Genomic DNA, 5,316 nt, shown 5'->3' on the forward strand with positions numbered 1-5,316 from the left:
TGAATTCACTTATTAACAGAGCTCAACAGGCAGCTAGGATCACATTAATAACTATATTCACTGTTTATTATGGATTTCTGTTATCATCGTTTAGAAAGGGAGTGGTTGGTTAGCAAAAAGAAAGCCTACTTGTTTGCCTGCCTTGACATTGCTCTCTTGGTCAGGTAGAAGCCAATGGAAACAAAGACAAATCACTTCTTCATCAGGTGTTATCCTTTATTACTTACAGTCAAGATGAGAAAAGGGGGATGGTCAGTAAAAACTGGCAAGAGAGGTAAAAAGACTTCTGTGAAGATTAAGGAACAAATTCTAGTGATAGAAAAGGTGGACTACGTTAAAGGTAAGTCATACTTGAGCAGCTTGATAAACTTCAAGAGGCCTTGCAGGGGGTTCCAGATATATTGAAGCACTGGGCAATCATGAATAGCATGGAAAAATGCCGGATTCTGCACCTGAGATGGACCTGGGATGAAGTAATGATGGGCAAAACTGGGAGAGAAGCCTTATCCTTCCAATATTTGTTTTTCACGTATCTACACTCTCTCATGTAGCAGCTCAACTTCATGACATAGAAACAATACCACAGCTGTGAGTTACAATAATGAGATGCAGTGATACAACTTCATTTTCCCCTTTTATTTTGTCTCTGTTGTTTTTCTCTACAGTCCCTTTTGTCCTACGCATTCTACCAGTATAGTTCTTACCATCTTTTAAATCCCAGATGAGCAGGCTTTTCCATTCCAGCCCTTAAGGTTTTGGGATTCTAACTACAGAAATAACAATAGAGCTTAGAGACTGTCAAGGGAAACATGAGAAAGCCTCTAAAACAAAGGATTTTGGAAAACAGATTCTGGAAACAGCATGTAACTGAAACTGCAAAATGTAGAGTATGTTTAGCTCCCAGGATCACAGTACCAGACTTGATCCCAGTAGGCATTGCTTGTAGCCTGCTTTTGTTCACTGGATTTTGATCTCTGAAAGCTAATGGAAATTATGTGGCCTGTTTTCTTAGGGAAGTGTATGAGGCATGGATTGTGGAAACTGTGCTCATGAAGTAAGTGACTTAAACATTGAATGTGTGAGGTGTTTGAGTAAGAACCAGGTGCCAGTAAAGACCTTGCCACATGTTGTGCTAGGTCTCTCATAACCTACCTCAGCTATCTTCTGGCTTTTGTCGTGTTCAGAGCTAGTATGCAAGTAATTGAGTGCAGCTGTAGTTGTCATTTGGCTCTGGCCCAGGACAATAACAGAACAGTATACCTCCTCTGGGCCAGACCATGTTTGCTGTTCCCTGCTCCCATACATTGAATTTCATAGATTACCCATCCACTTGGCCAAAGATCAGGTTCATGTGCCCAGGCAGCTGACTTTGACTACAGATACCCAAATTGCTTAAACAGAAAATAGAAATGGTCATTGTAGTTACCCCAGCTAAATAAGCACCCTTTGCTCCAGGCTATCATGAATTCCAGCAGATACATCCTCTATCTACGTCAGCTGTGGTGATGGTACGTTCTGCCTGTGGGATCCTCTGTCTGGCTGGTGTCCCAGTGGGAATGGAGGGGGGAAGAACTTGTAACTGCTGGATCCAGCATGCTCTCTCCAGGCTCTTCCACCACTGGGTCTGGTACATGGATGACAAAGACCTCTACAGACCTGTGATGAATCATGGGGGCCATCAGATGCAGATGGCCCCCCTGTTACCTCTGGCAGGCAGTTCTTTATGCTTCATGATGGCAGTCAGCCATGCAACTGCAGGAGTACACAAATATTTTTTCAACACTGTGCATCCTATTCAGCACAAAATGGTCCAAAATACTGAATGTATTGGGCAGGAAAAAAAATTGTCTCTGTAGAGAAGCCCATTACCCCAGGAAACATCTGGGTATACTCTCTGCCTATATCAAGCTGTATAACTGCTGACATATTCATTGAAATGAGAATAGTAAGTGAAGATAATTGGGCAGGAGATACGTCACTCCAATCTCCTTTCCCTTCTCCAAGTACTCTTCCATGGCAGGCGGGTTGGTACTAGAATATCTTCAGGTCCTTTCCAACCCTATCTATTCTGTGATTCTATGATTCTGGACAGGAAAATTCATCATTGCTGATTACGTATGTATGTACCTACATTTTAAGTGTAATATGGCCTACTGTGCAACTTAAGTAAAATAAGCCAGTGAGGTATTTTTGTGGAAAGGAACATGTATGGGGCTGTGATTCACAACTTTCCAGCTTGAAACAAGTGTAGCAAGAAGTCAAAGCCTCCAGATGTTACAGGTACTGGGTCCTGGACTGAAAAGCTCGTTCTGAGAGTGGGAGGGTTTAGGCAGCGGAAGGACAGTTCCCAGTCATTCACAGAAGAGCAGGGACAGAATTGCCAGCAACACCAGACTGTTTTATTGGCAAAATGCCTAGAAGCTGGCTGTATGCTTAGAATATGATAAGGAAATAGAAATAGGTCTCAAAGGCCTTCAAGAATGATCCAGAGTTTGTCCTCAGATGCTCCCTCTTTTCCTCAAAGGGGGCAGCAAATAGGAAGCCCAACTTTTCAAACATCTGACTATATCCCGGTCAAGCAGTTGCCGAGCTCTTCACAGTATTTACAGGCATTACTGTCCTCAGTCCATATTAACCCTTCTTTAGAACTTTCAGATTAGCCAAGCACAGCTGGTCCTTTTAGTCCTATACCAATAAATGAAGTAGGGCCAGGGCCTCTCCCATTGCCCTGAACACAGAGGGTTTGGATGGCTAAAATTTTCCCTCCTCTACAGGAAAAAAACGTAAGGATGGCCTCATCTGGGTTCCCTTGTGCCAGTCCCTGGCCAATCGTATTTTCCAAACCTGTAGGAAAAGATCAGCTGGCTCTGGCCATAGATGCGTGAATAATGCTAACAGTTAAACAGCAGGGTAAGACTCAGTGCCATGCTATGGTCCTGCAAAGGCAAAATAAACTTAATGCACATTCATACAGAACCTTTGCACATGCTGGCAAGAGAAGACCTGTAGAAGAGTCTGCCCCTGGAGCCCTAGCAGCTGTTTTAGATCTACCCACCTTCATTCTAGCTTGAGATAAACACAGTGAAATCTGGGCTAATGCAAATGAGGCACACATGGCCTTGATCTGGCTCAAATCCTGTCCCTGTCTCTGTGATGATAACCATGGTATTGTAGCTAACATTCAATTATATGGCAGTGGCAAAGTCAGAGGCAGTAGGCCAATGTAGAGATGCAATGCATGGCAGGTCTATGGCTAGGTCCATGACTACAGATGGAATCCAAGGACAAAGGGAAATACAGGGCCCTGTGCCTGCATATAAAGATGCAAGGCTGCTTCCAAAGACAATGACTCTGTGGGCAAGCAGGCAGATAAGGAGCAAGAAGGGACTGTGAGAAGGCTCACTGCCTATCTGTAGGAGGTTCACTAGCTGTGGGATATCTGGCATGGTCAGACAGTCCTGACTTAGCATAAAGTCAGCTGGCACAAAGTCAGCTCATCAACATTTTTTGAGTACTATAAACTTACTTTGCTGGCTCAAGTATAAGTTTATCAGCACTCTGCATCATGTAGTGGGAGTGTTCTTATTCCAGCAGAGTCGGGATTTAATCTACAGCCAAACCATAGACATAGCCAGTGAGAGCTGTAACCAAACAAGAAAATGGATAAGTGCACTAATGGTAAAAATTCAGGAAAAAAGAAGTCATTAGAGTATGGGGGAGCAAACTGGCAAATAAAAGTGCTGAGCAGAGAAAAAGTATCCAAAATACCAAGTGATTATAGAGGCATGATGTTATACACAACATATACAATTCCTATGGATATCAAGTGCAGAGCATGCTGTGACAAATGTTTTGCAAACTGCCCAGTGGAACTTGAAATACACAGCTTTCACAGTAGGAAAGAGAAGTAAAAGACACAGTGAATGAGCCTGTGACATGCTCCCTGTGATCCTAAAAATTCATGTATTACACCAAGAATTTCTTGCAGGCCAGAGAAACTTTAGTATTGCTAATTTTACTGGAAGTGTCTCCTGTCCTCCTTCAGTGTCACTTCTTTATTACTGGACCATAAAACTAAACAGAGGACCCACTCTGATGCCATCTGAATCCTCTCAAGTATATTCTGGAGACTGAAGTGCATGAAGAATTGCGCAATTCTCCACTTTATAGATCTGCTTTTTCCTTTATGTGAGAAATATTGTTATTAGGATGTTTTAGACCACACATCAAAAAAGGTAAAGACAAGTAGAAATTACCAACGTTCCTAACATCCCAGCCAGACAACGCCATTACCAGTGGCTATAAAGATTTATGCAAAGCCATGAAAGAAAAAAATATATCACCTACTCAAACTGCATTTATATCAGAAAGGTCTCTGCCTTATTCTGGTGACTCCTGGTTCTGAGAAGGTGGCAGTTCCAGTGCTTGGATGCCTGTTGTACAACACTTGGAGAGGCACTTTCAGATGGTACCCTACAGGAAATTCCATCAGCTCCCAGATCCAGGCCCACCTTGCAGGATTTATCTTCATATAATCTCAGATTGTACCAGTATTTTTGCTGTGTGGAAAATGTTAACACTTGTAGACAAACTCCCTTTAAATTCCTAGAGGGACTCAGACATATCATAATAGTATAGTAGTATCATAGTAATAAAAGTATAATAGTATCATAGTATGATAGATTCAGAGAATGATTAAGGTTGGAAGGGACCTTAAAGATCATCTAGCTTCAACCACCTTCCATGGACAGGGACACTTTCCATGGCCTCCTCTGGACTTGCTCGGGCAGATCCATGTCCCTTTCCTGTTGAGAGGCTGAGAGCTGAAGACAGTACTGCAGGTGGAATCTCATGAGAGTGGATTAGAGGGAAAGAATCACCTCCCTTGACGTACTGGTCATGCTCCTTTTGATGCAGCCCAGGGCACAGTTGGCTTTCTGGGCTGCAAGTACATACTACTGGCTCACGTTGAGCTTTTAGAATCATAGAATCATTAGGGTTGGAAAGGACCTTAAGATCATCTAGTTCCAATCCCCCTGCCGTGGGCAGGGACACCTTACGCTAAATCATATCACCCAAGGCCTCGTCCAACCTGGTCTGGAACACTGCCAGGGATGGAGCATTCACAACCTCCCTGGGCAACCTATTCCAGTGCCTCACCACCCTTACAGGAAAGAATTTCCTTCTTATATCCAATCGAAACTTCCCCTGTTTAAGTTTTAACCCGTTACCCCTTGTCCTGTCACTACAGTCCCTAATGAAGAGTGCCTCTCCAGCATCCTTGTAGGCCCCCTTCAGATACTGGAAAGCTGCTAT

Source organism: Pezoporus occidentalis, unplaced genomic scaffold (assembly GCF_034315485.1).
Source record: "Pezoporus occidentalis ecotype Australia unplaced genomic scaffold, CSIRO_AGI_Poc_V1 ctg3, whole genome shotgun sequence".
In the NCBI taxonomy this organism is placed as follows: Eukaryota; Metazoa; Chordata; class Aves; order Psittaciformes; family Psittacidae; genus Pezoporus; species Pezoporus occidentalis.